At 48.7% G+C, this 15,228-nt stretch overlaps 1 long non-coding RNA gene across 1 annotated transcript; it reads left to right on the forward strand.

Annotated features, from left to right (window-relative positions):
- Positions 1-3,303: 3,303 nt before the first annotated feature.
- LOC116417188 lies at positions 3,304-15,228 on the forward strand. Its single transcript, XR_004227484.1, has 2 exons — positions 3,304-3,543; positions 15,196-15,228. It is a non-coding gene; the product is annotated as an uncharacterized LOC116417188 (long non-coding RNA).

The raw sequence follows: 15,228 nt of genomic DNA on the forward strand, positions 1-15,228 counted from the left end.
ATTCCTTTTAACGGAAGCGACGTCGTTAGACGTTTTACCGGGGAATCCCATTGCGTTTCGGATGCTGCGGCAGTGCCTTGTTTTTCCCGGCGAAATAAATAAATCGGTGGAATGACTCTCCGCGGGACCTTTCTTCCATGCATGCGCGCAGCCCTTTTCGCGTGTGTATACGTATATACATATACGGCGCACCGGTTTTTCCTCGCTATCGCGAGAAGCCGTTGCAGCGCGCGAGTAAATGGAAGGAGGAGGAGATAGGCCGCCCCGGGGGCAGTAAAGAACGCGATTTCCACGCGCACGCCAAATGCAGCCGCGCGCGCGCACGCACGCCTGGCGAATTATTTTCGAGGGAAAAAAACGCCGGGAGGCAGTGCGACAAAATGCGATCTCGTGCGAGGGTATAATGCGCAGGTGCTATCGTAAATGGAGAAATAGGGAGTAAATCGGGAACTTTTGACATTGGCGCGCATTGTGTTGCTGGAAGACGAGTCATGGGATATTACGCTAGTTTTCGTGTGAAGAGCGACGATATGAATTTAGTCAAGCTGGAACAATAGACGATATACCGAGGCACATCGTCGAGAATTTATATATATGTTGGTTATTCGCTTATTGCAACGTATACGTATATATTCGACGAATTCCGTCGGGAATGTATTGAACATATTATTCTCGCAATAGTACATGTAGTACACTCGAGTCTTTTATATGCGGATTTCAATATATGTTATAAACTACAAGCTATAAACGCGCCAATATATACAACCTAAAACGCTATAGCTCGTTCGCGAGTTGGCAAAGTATTTCAAAGCGCCTTTGAACGGTTTCCATTTGAAACCCTGATGAAACACTATACAGGTATCATTCCCGATACGTAATATCCTCCATCCTACATCGTCGCGTTTATAACACAGGAGAATAATTTATACTGCGAGTCTATTTGCATTAATATGTACATGTTTCCGGCTCATAAAGGCTACAGAGAAGAGCGATTTATTCCGAGTCGCGCTCCAAACTGCAGTTGCGCTTCATCGTATATAATACGAAGAATACGCGATAAGAACCGCGCTCCTTTCGAACAACTTCTTTACGGATCGTGCCGCAAGTATATGCTATATACACTTATATCGTGCTGCAGTGTATCTCGTTGCGCTCCGAACAGTAACTCATCATCTGGATCTATATCCATATCTCGCGGAGCGAAAGAAGGAGCGACTTATCGATGGGATTTTTTGCGTCACACTGCGCGCGCGGCGGCCAACTTGTGTTTCTTCTTTCCCTCTCTCCATGTCCTCCGGGAGAGAAAGAGATGAAAATAGAGCAGCATATATTTGTACACTCGGCGCGCAGCCGAACTAAGCTGCGCATTTGAAACGCAGATTCCTCCTCGTGCATTCGACTCGCGCGACTCGGAGAGAGAGAGAGAGAGAGAGAGAGAGATAGAGAGAGACAGCGGGTACGGCAGAGCGAGAAACCGAGGCAACGAATAAAGGTATAAAAAAAGGAATATAGCGAGCGAAATCGTGTTGCTTTCTGAAAGTAAAGCACGGACAAAAGGAAGAAGATCTAATATGCCAAACATTAAAGCGAGGCAGCGGGGTGAGGGAGTAGAGCAAGAAGGAGTGGGAGGAGCATAGAGCGAGAGAGGGAGACGCGGAATTTTCTCCGGGCCGCCGAGAGGAAGCTTGCGCGGGATGTATAAAGGGAGAAAGAAAGGCGAAAATAGAGGCGTGTGCACCTGTCTTGGTCAAAAAGGATGATCATGAATCTGTATATATAGCAGCCATTTCCATCTGGTCTCTCATTCTCTTCTTCCTCTTCTGTGAGCACTGCACTACCCACGTATACGCGTCTTTGCTTATCCGTGGCTCTTTGCTCCGTTTTCGTCGCCTTCGCACACGCTCTCTTTGCCGTTCGGTCGCGGCTCCCCTTGACCCGTCGCGCTTATGTATACGCAGATGCGCGGCTGTATAGCTGTATATATTCGTCGTGCTCGCCGCGACAGCGCCCGTCCCTTTTAGATTAGTGAGAGAGAGAGAGAGAGAGAGAGAGAGAGAGAGAGAGAGAGAGAGAGAGAGAGAAGGACGCCTGCGATGTGTACGTTCCGCTACTCGGAAACGTGGTCGGCACTGATGCTCCGCTGCAGAGGAAGCGACCCCTCGAATAGCGGATTGCTCGGCTGTGGCAGCTCCTCTCAAGATGACAGCTGCAGGAATAGCTCTGATTACCGATGCGCGATGATCCGCGTATTTGCTCGGTGCCTCGCTGCTGTATGCGGTTAGTATGCGATTCGCTACGATGAAGTTCGCTGTCGAAAATTGCTCAGCGTATGCGACGTTGCAAACGTCGCAGCCGCGTCGATACGAGGAATCTCGTTCGATGCGGCCAAGCTCTGAGTGCGCGGAAGAAACAAGCGAGTTGGATTGTTGTTGTCGGTGCCAGCCTGACCTCGAGTTCGAGGAACGGGCCGGCTAACCGTCCACGTTAGCGCGAGAGTGAGCATCGTTGGTGCGAGAGTGAGCCTCGACGGCGCGCGCGCTGATTGGTCCTCCGCATGTCGCGAGCCAATCAGTGGGCGCCGATGTGCGACTCGCTATCCGCGCGGACTGCCAGCCAATCAGGCGCGAGGAAGATGCGCGGGCCCGACGAGCGCGAGTGGAGAGTGAGCGCGAGAACGAGCGGGAAATCGGGGAGTTCTCTCACGACTGTCGACGGAGTACGTCGACGTGCGAGAGAGATACGTGGCCTCCTCTGTTACGAGGAGAATTGGGAGAGTCTCCCGAGGTTGTGCGAGTGTGCGAGAGTGTGAGAGAGTCACAGGTGCAGCGCGTTGGCACGAGCAAGTGCCGACACCCGGACGAGCCAGCAACCATCCGCACGAGAGGAAGGAAGCTAGCCAGTCCGCCATCATTGACCGGAGGACCAGAGCAACCAGCAGCCTTGGCGTGGGAGAGCCGAGGAAGCTAGCCGTCACCAGGTCCACGAGAGTCAGAGAGGCGCCGGCGGGAGCACCGACGGACGTCCACCAGGGAGAGAGCGAGTAAGAAAGTATTAGAGAGAGAGAGAGAGAGAAAGAGATAGAGAGAGAGAGAGAGAGAGAGAGAGATCCGAGAGTGAGGCGAGTGTGGTGCGGGCACACTAGAGAGAGAGAGAGAGAGAACTCGAGAGACCAGGGTGTTGGTGTGCAGTGCGGGCGCACACCAAGACGTCTTCTGCGCGAGGCGTCTGGCCAGCGCACGCGAGAGAGAGAGAGCAGTGCGAGGAGACGCGTGTGTGTGAGATAGAGACAGCGCGAGAGAAAACCCTATAGCTGCGCGGCTGCAGCAGGTCGGGCTTGCCACAAGCGGGAGGCATAGCCCGCGCGCGCGCGCTCGCGCGAGGGAGAGAGAGAGATCACACTGGCCGTGCGGCGACCGGCGAGAGCCGAGTCGAGCGCGTACGTGTGCGAGCGAGGCCGCGAGCGCGTACCACGTGACGCTACAGGCTACGGCTTGGGGGCTAACGTGCAGACGCGAGAGAGAGAGAGAGAGAGAGAGAGAGAGAGTCAGCCGTCAGCGGACTGGACCTGGGCCTGTGGCCCACCGTCTGCTGCACGAGCGTGGCTCGTGTTTGAGCGTCCCAGCGTAAGCCCTGCGTGGCTAAACTGCGCGCGGGAGGCACTACAGCCACCGTGTTGTAGGGAAGGGCTGGGCGAAATACATGTGCAATAAAACTTAACCATTGTGTGTGATCATTTTCCCCTCTCCCTAGCGTTCTCCCAAACGTGATGATCGCGGTCAAATCCTACGTTTAGAAAAATCCTAGTGCATGCGAGGCTCTAGGTGTTGCGAACCTGTGTTGGGAGGCACAGCGTCGCACGTATCATAATGCAACCGTATATCGTACTGTGCTTCGTTGTTTTTAAAAATAGTCCTCTCTTCGCGCTCTTGGAGGTATACCTATAAAGATTCTCAATCAGGCAGCTTGCTCCGCTATCGGGTTGGCCGATCGTCTCGGTTTCGCGACGACAGTCGCGCGAACGACGAAATGAAAAGCGACGAAACGGAATAGTCGGACAAAAACAAGGGGAAGCTCCGATTTCAAGGTTAAGCGGCTAGATCTTCCGGAATCCTTTCTCGCGGCAAGATGCATCGCGCGCTCTACACGACGTCGACATTTATCACGGCCAAGTCATGGGCGGATTGGAATTTTGCGATTCTCTGTATACGGCATGGATATCTCTGCTTTAAATTTTTCTCTCTCCGGCGTGTTTTTTTTCGAGTTTTATACTTTTCCGTCGTTTTATTGGACGAAAAAAAGTTTGATGGGAAATAGTTGATGGATCAAAAAGCCAGATCGAAGCGAGATTGGAAAAGCGCAACGTTCGAATGTTAGGTAAAATGAAAACATTTGCAGTTTTTACTTTACGCCATGTATGCATTACAGTTGTATACGCGCGTGAATACCGTTAAATTAAAATCGGCCGTTATGATTGAGCGAACATATTATACTAAAACATAAACTACTTACTAAATAATGTACAACAGGTAATTTTCCCTTATCAAATATACACAAGTGTAGCCTATCGCGCGAACAACGAAACTCGAGAGCGAGATCCCTTTCTCTGAATCCATTACCCCAGTGCAACTCATTTCACGCTACTCCCCGCTATACCGCTCAAAATTATCCCCAGAGCCCTTGCAAGCTCTGTACACAACAGCGGCAGCAGCAGCAGCAACAGCTCACGTCGGGGAAAAAAGGAGCCCGAGTAGGTACATATAAGCTCGCAAAAACTGCGTGCGCTCGCGAAGGGCGTTTATTTTAGACTCTCCTCCGAGGCTTCAACTATGGCCGACGTGGCAGCAAACGAGTGAAACTTCTCCTCCGCGCGCTCGCGATCATTTCGAACTGATTCCCCTAGATTATTATACCCGTGGGATCACTCGACGCAGTTCTCTCTCTCTTTCTCGGATTTCCAAAGCGAGAGGCAGCGCCGGGTTAAAAATATGAATGTATACACTGGGAGCTGTCGAAGCGCGTATCCGCGCGAGCTTTGTGAAAAAATATTGGATCTCCGATCGGGCGATCAATTCCACCGAAAGCTCTGCTCTGGCTTTCTCCTTCTCCTCTCTATCTCCCTCTCGTGTTTCTTATTTCAGCGTCCCACATCCGTTAGTCTGGCGCGTTTCACGAGCTGGCCGACGCTGGGGCCAAGAATAGCGCCTCTGATCGCAAAGGTATTTTTTAATAATAACGCGACTACGCTTTTTTCCCCGACAAGCAGGCGATTTTCAAAGCGGCTTTGCGGACTCGAGCGCGCGAATAAATCATCCTGGCCACAGGACGTGACTCGCGTATGAATGCGTAAACAGCGAAGGGCTTCGCCCGACGTACGTAATATACATGCGCGCGTATAGGTATCGCGAGCGATGTTTTCCAAATAATTTGCGCTTTTCTGCAGAGCCACTCGAACCCTCGGATTACGCGAGTATGATTACTGTCGGCTGACACTCAATATACAGAGAGTCGCCGAACACGATATTTTTGTTTACAATACGATCGTCGTTAATTTCGGGTGATTTAAAAAAGAATCGTGTTTCCAGCTCGTAAAGCGCGCAACAAACAAATACTCTTCCTTTCCGCTTTGCGTCGATCAATTATTTTCAGCACGATTTCTGGCTTAACCTAATACCGCTCTTACGCGGATTAAAGGCTGCGCGCGAGCGCTCTCCCGTATTATTCTTTCTTCTTTTTTTTTTAAAGGGGAGCGAGAAGAAGAGGAATATATAGCACGAGCGCACTCTCGAAGGAAAACACCGCATCTTACGCAATCTCACGGCGACAGAAGAGCGGGAAACCGCGTCGGTCTTTCGAGCGGGAGCGATTTTTCCAGCGAGTCGGAGCCGTCAATCAAGAGCAAGAGAGAGCGGCTCGGTGGCCTCGAAAAAATTGTCTCCTCGGATATAACCGCTCTTCGTCTCGGAGCCAATCGCTCGGCAACCGTGATGTCTTCTGTGTATATAGCTATATGTATATATAACGAGACTGAGCTGCGTAATGTAGAAAAACTGACGCAGACGCGGCCGAAGAAAAAAAGGGGTCGAGGTAAATGGCGAAGATCGTTGAATAATATTGGCCGCAATTTTCTCTTCTTTGTTCGCGCTATATATAATATACCGAGTGTAAACGCTTTCCCTTTTCCCACCTTGATAACGAACCGATGAAGCAAATCAGCTTTTTCTCCAGATGGTTTCAACGCGCTCGTTAGCGGCGAATAGCCGAAATAATAAACTAGCAGCACATCAAACGCGAGAGAGAGCCAAATGGGGGATCACAAGGCCGCCTACGCACGACAGTTCTTTCCTTGAAAACGAAAGGCAAAAAAGCCTCGAAGAAATTACGAGGCGCAGCCGCTACATACACACACATCAACAAAGTCTATACCCCCCTTTCATCGCATTAGCGCGGCGTTTGGTTTACCGCACGGTCCCGAGCTGCGAAAAAAACAACGTACGCCAGCAGCGCGAGCGAGCACAGAAATCGACGCGTGCGTGCAAACTCCCCTCTCTTTTTCTCTCTCGGCATTAATTATTCCCGATGGAAAATGCAGCCCGGTATCCGCTCTTTTCGAGAGGTTTTCTCCGCCGCCGCGCGAGCGGGTTCTATAGATAGAACGTGTTACGTCCGCCCCGGAGGCGGTGAGCATTTATAACTCCATCGTTTTCTCGGCGGACGACAGCACAAAAGGTGCCGCCGCCGAGCGCTCGGAGCATAAAAACCGCGTGAAATGGATTCGAGCGAGCGCGCGTGTTTTGGAAAGGGCTTTTCCCGTCCCGCAGCAGCAGCAGCAGTCGGTTATGAAGATGAATGGCAAGGAAAGCCCGGATGGATGGGACACTGCGCAATGACGATGATGACGTCTCGCGCGGAGTTCTTTAAGAGGGGACTAATTGCCGGCGGGGAAAACGAAGGGGCAAGTGGAATTCCGTGTCGCTTGGCTCTCTCTCTCTCTCTCTCTCTCTCTCTCTCTCTCTCTTTCTCTCTCTCTAGAGATGTGTAAACGTATTTTTCCGCGCTTTTCCCGTCCAAGTTTAGCCGGCGAAAAGCAACGGGTTATTTCGAAGCCTCTTATTCTCGATTATGGTAAGTTAACAGCGGCGTCTTTTTGCAGAGAGAGAGAGAGAGAGAGAGAGAGAGAGAGAGAGAGAGAGATGTCATACAGACATGCGCGCACGGTGTTGGATTATCGAAATTCAAAAGTTCACGGGCGCCTGAGACACCGAGAAAAAATTACGCGAGGAATGACTGATGAAGTGAGAAATGGGGTCGCGCGCGAGTGAGAATTTTTCCTTCGCAGACGGCCCAAATAGCTCGCATATTTCAAAGCCCTCCACCTCCGGCAGACGCCACGCATGTGCATCAAGCGCGCGAAAAAAAGAAAGTCGAATAAAACTACGCATTATACGGAGACTCCTCTTCATCTTCCGAAATGAAGAAGGCGTGTGCGCATAGCTCTCGCGACGCCATCAGTAGGATTCATGGAACTCGCTTCGAGAGTCTCGGAGGAGTTGCCGCGAAGCGCGTCTTTATTACAGCAACAGCAGCTATAGAGCGCGCGCGCGCGTTTATTGTACATATTCCGCGCGCCCGGGAATTCGAGGCCGTGACGCCATCGTGTCATCCTCGCGCCGCTGCGAATATTAAACTGATATTGTGCTGCTTACGAGCTTTCTTCCGATCCCCGAATAAATAACGTGCGCGTTTACTCGGTCGTAGCCTTTGCCGCGCGTGCTGTATAGGTGAAGATAATATAAATCGCGCGAAGTACATCATATGAAAGAGAAAAGCAGATTCGTTTCTTAGCAACGGCGCGTCAATTACGTAAATACGATGCCCGCTCGGAAGCTCGTTGGTCTTTGAGACGAAGCCACTTGAGAAGTCTTCTGCAATTTCTCTTGCTCTTTGTCTTTAACCTCTCTTACGACGGTCTGTCTTGCTCTTTGTAAGCATCGATCTCTCAAGAGGGAGAGCGCCTACGTCTACTATATACGCTTATTGTGAACGTAAGGAGCCGAGGCAACCTCTTCATATTATAGTCTCGGTGTCAAGTGCATTCGATTAGTGGCTTTCGAGGGCTCTTTACCCTGATAGCTCATCTCTGCATGTGCCAATGCCGCGTTGATCTTTCTTGCGAGAAAGCCCGAGTCCGTCCCTCGTAGAAATTAAGTATATCATGGCAATAATTTTATCGTCAACGAATGTTAAAATGACGTATATCTAGAGATACTAGAAATACTTTAAAACAAACTTATAATATTACCTTATTTAAAAAAAATTTTTATATAAATATCGCCATAATCTGCTGAATTTTCTACACGTGTAGCAAAAAAATGACACGTAGCCTTTTACGATTGTTATTCTAATATGAGAACCATTAGTTGGAGATTTAATGAAGTGCCGCGCGTAATGAACCCCTGCTGGCATTGCCAACCCGGGGGGCTGACTTTAATCTTCTTCTTTGAGAGCACTGACGCTCTTAGCGGTACGGCTTCAATTTCCAATTGTTCTACAGCAATATAGACGCTAATAAAGGTTCAAACATCAGACGACGTTAAAAGACAGGGAAAACTCGAGATTCGAAAACCCGTTGCTCAAGCTCGTGAAAACAAGCAGCCTTTTTTTTTTTACATGGCATTTGGAACTCGAAAGTTCATCGCCTCATCTACGCAAGCCTTCCACGCTGCCCTATCTTGTGTCAACCCCATCCAAGATGCACCTCTCCGATCGACGCCCACCCGTCCTATTTCTACTAGATCCGCTTTTACGTTGTCCTCCCATCTACGTCTAGGTCTACCTAGAGGTCGCGTTACCATCGGCCTGCCCTTCATGACACGCGCTGCCGTACGGTCGTCTCCCATTCTCGCTACGTGCCCTGCCCATCCCAATCTGCGCGATTTTATTATTCTGTTAATATTTGGTGACGCGTACAGATAGTGTAACTCATCATTGTATAGTCTCCTCCATTCCCCGGTTTCCTCATCTTTCTTCGGCCCGTATATTTTTCGCAAGACTTTATTTCCAAATACCCTAAAACGGTTGTCCGCCTGCTTAGTGAGAGCCCACGTTTCGCACCCGTACAGAACCACCGGCAGTATTATTGTCCTGTATATTCTTATTTTATCGTTTTTAGACAACAGCCTCGACTTAAGTAAATTACTCACGGCGTAGAAGCAAGCATTACCCGAATGGAGTCTCTTATTTATTTCGACATTAATCTCGTTTCTATCATTTATGGTCGTACCCAGATACCTGAATTCGCTAACCTTTTCAAAAGTAAAATTCCCAACTCTGCGATCTTCCTCCCCTCTGCAGATGTCTAGCTTATCCACAATCATGTACTTTGTTTTTGATTCACTCACTTCTAACCCTGTATACTCCACCGCTTTTTGAGGATTTCCGCGTTTCTTGCTACCGTTTCCCTACAATCCCCCAGTATATCCAAATCATCTGCGTAGCCTAGTATCTGCGTTGTTCCATTAAGCGTTGCGCCCAGCTGGCTAACCTGCATTTTTCTAACGGCATACTCTAACGTTAAGTTGAACAGCACCGTAGAGAGCCCATCCCCTTGTTTTAAACCATCGCGTATCATGAAGGGTTCTGATACATTACCACCTACTCGGACCTTTCCCGTGCTTCCGTTCAGACATATTTGAATTAATCTCACGAGTTTTTTCGGTACACCGAGAAGTACTAGAATTTGATACATTTTGCTTCGCTTAATAGAGTCGTACGCTTTTTTAAAATCTGTAAATAGTTGGTGTATGGTTTCGCAAAATTCCCACTTTTTCTCTAACAACTGTCTTATGGTAAACATTTGATCGCTCGTCGATCTGTTGCGCCGAAATCCGCACTGATAATCTCCTACTATATCTTCCGCGAATGGATTGAGTCTAGCTTGTATTACGTTTGACAGAACTTTGTAGCACGTTGCTAAAAGTGAAATACCCCTATAGTTATTGCAGTCTGTCTTATCTCCCTTTTTAAAAATCGGTATAATGATAGATTCCTTCCAATTTTCGGGTATTGTTTCATTTTTCCACATGGCACATACTAGTTTATAGATTTTGAAAGTGAGCTCGACGCCCCCATATTTGAGTAACTCAGCTGGTATAGAGTCATTTCCCGCGGCTTTGTTGTTTTTTAGTTTTTTAATCGCGGCCTCTACTTCTTGGTAGCTCGGTTCCTCCACGTGGGGTTCAGCAGTGTGAATTTCGTCCCCTAATTCTTCGCTATTTTCGTGCACGTTTAATAATTTATCGAAATAATTTTTCCACAGCGACAGTAATTCGTTGTCATTTGTTACGAGGTCCCCGTTTTCGTCCTTCATCAATTGCGCTCTACTCCTAAAACCCTTTCTGATGGCGTTAATCCCTCTGTACATTTCGCGGGGGTTATTTTCCTTACTGTTAGTTTCTATTCTCCTAATAAGATTCTTTTGATACTCCCGCTTTTTATTTCTGTAGATCGCGCTCGTCTGTTTCCTTACGTTAGAATACTCTTCTACGGTCCTATCGCTTCTATTTTGTAAGCTATATAATTTAGCCTTTTTGCGCCTTTCAAACTAGAGTTCGCACTCTTCGTTAAACCATGGTTTGCTCTTTGGCTTTTTCTTTTTACCCAGTACTTTGTTCGCGGCCTCTTTTACCGTTTTTTCGATGTCCCCCCATAATCTATTCGGTTCGTCATTCCCCTCCGGCGATGTGTTTGCTACTTCAAGTGCCTGAAACCTGTTATTAATTTCTATCTGGTACCTAATTCGCTCTGTTCTATCTCGTAGTTTCTCAATATCGAAGCTTTCTACCTTGTTTGCTCGCTTACTATTTTGATTCGCTACTAGTCTAGCTCTTAATTTGGCTACTACTAGGAAGTGGTCCGAGTCGCTATCTGCCCCTCTGTAAGCCCTTACGTCAAGAACATTAGTATGACGTCTTTTTTCAATGAGGAAATGATCAATTTGGTTCTGTGTGGCCCCGTCCGGCGATGTCCACGTTGCCTTGTGTATGTTCTTGTGCTTAAAACACGTAGTTTTGATTATAAGATCTTTTGTCGCCGCGAAATTTATGACCCTAATACCGTTATCATTGCTGGCTTCGTGCAGGCTTTCCTTACCTATAGTAGGCCTAAACATTTCCTCCCTACCTATTTTAGCATTGAAATCGCCTAATACTATTCTTGTGTCGTAAGACGCGAACTGGTCGATTACCTGCTCTAAAGTTTCGTAATAGAGATCCTTAGCTTCTTCTTCTTTGTCCTCCGTAGGACAGTGTACATTAATAAATACATATCTATACCATTCACCTTCGATAATGATGTACGAGAGCCTATCATTGACGGATTTGAAACTTTTAACCGAATGTACGATGCTTTTGCTTACGAGAAATCCGGTGCCTAGAGATCCTCCACTCCCGGCCCCCATACAGGTACGTGAAGTTACCCGATGATAGTACTCGGCCATCTGGCCACCGCGATTCCTGTATTGCTACCAAATCTAGATTGTACCTATCAGCTTCCTTTACGAGTTCTTTAAACGCACCTGCTCTGTATAGACTGCGAACATTCCAAGTTCCGACCCTTAAGTCCCTTTTGGTTCGGATTTGATTTTTTTGAGCCATGATGTTATGTTAAACCCGCGCGCTTCGGATCCTGTTCCGATCGCAGGTGAGTCCACCGTTCTAGAGGTGATAACCCCCATACCTCTCTAGAACTAGGTATGAGAGCTTTCCGACTTTGACGAGGACAGTGTCAATTCGTCGTCAGACACACTACGGTTTCATTCTCGCATCCTAACGCCCCCCTGCAAGGCAGCGCGCCTTCGCTGGCATCGTTACCGCGTAAGATCAGGTGACGAATCATTCTACACATCCCCTTTCGGGGCAGTTGTCATCGCTCCCGCATCCTCCTCGGCAGCAGGATTTTTGCCCATTTTTGTAATGTGTGATGAAAGAGATAGATTGAGAGATAAGAGATAATGTGAAGTGTTTTTGTTGTTGTGGTGCTTGCGTAGTGTTTCTAGATGAATGCGTTCGACAGTGTGGGCTCATCACACCCACGCCTGTTCCTATCGGCTGTCCGCGGCTGCTTATTCAATTTATTCGCAGCTAACCTCTTTCTCAGGGGCTGTTCCTCTATCCGCAACCTAAGGACGCGCTGTGTAGTGGTGATAGGCACCCACCCGTCCGATCTGGAAGACAACGCCCAAGACCCGCTTAGGGTAGCGGCATTATAACAGAAACAAGCAGCCTTATCCGCGAATATTCCATCGATAATGACGTCAATCGTCACTTCACGCCGGCTGTACGTCCGACCGAGTTGCCAAATCTATTTTCTAGCCGTATACAGCGCGTCGAACTTTTCCCCGCGGCGCCCGAGTAAACGATCGAGATTTATTGGCAGTAAATTAGATTCCATCCGAGATGAGCAGACGCGTAGTCGACTTCGCGCGGCAGGAACGAGTCTGCTTAGCAAGCCCTTCCTTTTCCTCTTATATTCAGTCGTCCTCTCGCCGCGGTCGGGTGTGCGCTGCAGAAGCCAGCGGGTTGTTGACTGAATGAAATCGTACGATTTCAGAGCGGATTTTGCAGGGAGAAGTTTCGGGATGTCCTATACCATTCAGCGCACTCGCATTTTCGACGAAGGAGCAATCGGCCATTAAATTTCATCGCGCTTATCGTCGCTCCCCAGAGGGACAAACAATATACTTTGACTCCTGATGAGATAAACCGGGGGGTTTCAAAGGAACGCGTTTCCGACAGTTAAATGGCGCATTCCGTCCCGTCTCTTCTCTGCGGCGCAGTTTGGAATTCGATGTAATTCCGCGAGAGCCAGCTAAGGAGCATCTAGTTATACGAGAGGTAGCGTCCTTTTCCCACACTCGTGTCCTCCTTCTTTTTCGATCCGAGCGAGAAAGATAGCGCGCTGCTCGGGAGCCGAAGTCCCCGAGGCTGTAAGTAAAATCGGACAGCATTCATCTCGGGCTTAAGGAAAACTGCTGAATAACCCGAGCCGATGTGGCGTACTCGGCATGCTCGTAGTCAGCGAGTCGATTCACCGCGTACACCCGTGTGTTTGTGCGTTCGTGGCTATACATACATGTACGAGATGGAGCGAGTGCGAGCGAGTATAGGGTTTGGAAAAGAGGTAAAATTTCGCCCCGCACCTCGGCAAAGCTCACAACGAAATGGACAAAGTCCGCAGAGCCGTTGTTAGTGAAAAATCCAACGCTGTCGAGCTGAAAATACCTCGCGACTTTGCATTTCAATGTGTAATCCATCGCATGAAAAGCGCGGACTGATTTCCTCTCGAGTATATAGAGGAAAAAAAAATCTCTCGAGTGTTTTCGGGGATATGGTCGGGACTCTCGTCGCCTGTCGGATCGATGCGTTGTCGCTGTTTGCTTGTCCCGTATAAAAGCCGTGTGCCTTTAATAATGCTTCGATTTCACGAGAAAGGCCGGCTCGTCGATGGCCGGAAATAAGCGGAATAGCGATATTTCAACTCTGCAGTCTCGAGACTGGAAATAAATATCGCTGACACATCGAGTAGACAAAGAGAGAGAAAGAGAAAAAGGAGTCGAGTGATGGCTATACTTGCGCGCGTGAGTAGGAGCAGCGCACTTTGTGTACATCCGTTGAAAAATTAACAAAAACTCGAGCGATTGAAGTCCGATAGAAAACCAATAAGCCATCCTACTAGTCCAAGTTTTCGAGCACAGACGCACGATCGAAAAGCTGCATCGGGCGTCTCGAGCGACTCGATGTGTGCGTGTTGCGCGTAAACTCAAAACCGTATTATCGAGCGTCGGCGAGGAGAGCAGCTGTGAAAATCGAGCGCCACGCGCATACACACCCTCTCCCCCTACTATCGTAACACGCGACGTCTTAATTATCGGAAAATTAATTCGATGACGCGTGCACGCGCACCAGCTCCTCTTCTCGTGTGCGCAAGCGTATACACATACATAGAGAGCCTGTACAAGTCGGTGGATAATGCGCGTCATCGAACAAAACACGGCCCGTGAGAGCTCTGCGCAAGAAGAAATAGACGAAAGGGAATAGCTATAGGAGAGGGTCGATTATACGCGGAGGGCGTACGCGTTTAATCTTCGAAATGCACTGCGCCGCGGCAAAAGCTAACTTTTCTAATTCCGAGTGACGCGCGGAACATCGTAAATCAGATTAGGAGATAGACGCTTTGGATCTTAGCTGATTATAAGACTGATTATCCCGCGAGAAAGAGAGAAAGGGAAAGAGAAAGTGAGCCGCGCTAGCTGAGAAAAGAGACTGCCGGACGGATTACTTCTTCTTCTCCTTCTTCTTCTTCTTTTTCTATACTTCGTCCTCTCCAGCGCTGCACCTTCCGCTCGCTTTTTCCTTCTTCTCTCTGCCGGCCGCTTTCCCTCGACAGATTAAACACTGATTGTGAGCGAGTTCCAAGATCGGCTTGCTTTCACGTTTTAATCATTTGTTTTTGCCGCCTCTCTTGTATACGCGTAGCGCCGTGTTTGTCCTTTCCTTTTCCTCGTCCCAAGTTCACTCGGGCTCTTTGGTGGTCGTCGCGGAGTCGGAGGGGCTACTTTCAGTCTCTCGGCTGGATTTGTATGTGCGAGCGACGCGAGACGAGTATCGGCTGCGCTGACCACGTCCGGGCTCTTACTTACGCCGAGGACCCGAAGGATATCGTCTTGGGAATTGCGAGACGGATTGTGCGAAAGAACGTCAGGGGCATTCATATCTTTGATTATCATATGCGCAACTCTGCACCGAGTCGTTTGATAACCCGACGTTTGTTTAACCCGGCCTCATTCAACGTTTCGACTGTGGTTTAACATGAAAGCAATACACTGTTAATTGCTATGCATATCAATTAACTTGCTCACAGTGCCGCTTATTACTTCTTGCTCAAAATTAATTTTCATTATCAATTATCATGATCAAATCAATTATCATCGCAAATCCTGATTGTAAAGCAGCAATCAGTCGGGCTTTTGACGTAATACGTCAAAAGTTGATCGACTGCGCAGCGAGAGTCCGAACGAAACACGACGACGCCTCGAGCGTCGAAACCGATTTCGCAAATGAACGGCAAAACTTAATTACTCTTTCGTCAATCCGCTATTTTACTCCTGGCGCCGACCCGGCCGCCTCATCCCCCCGAAAGGAGAGAGAGAGAGAGAGAGAGAGAGAGAGAGAG

This window comes from Nasonia vitripennis, chromosome 4 (genome assembly GCF_009193385.2).
Source record: "Nasonia vitripennis strain AsymCx chromosome 4, Nvit_psr_1.1, whole genome shotgun sequence".
Taxonomy (NCBI): domain Eukaryota; kingdom Metazoa; phylum Arthropoda; class Insecta; order Hymenoptera; family Pteromalidae; genus Nasonia; species Nasonia vitripennis.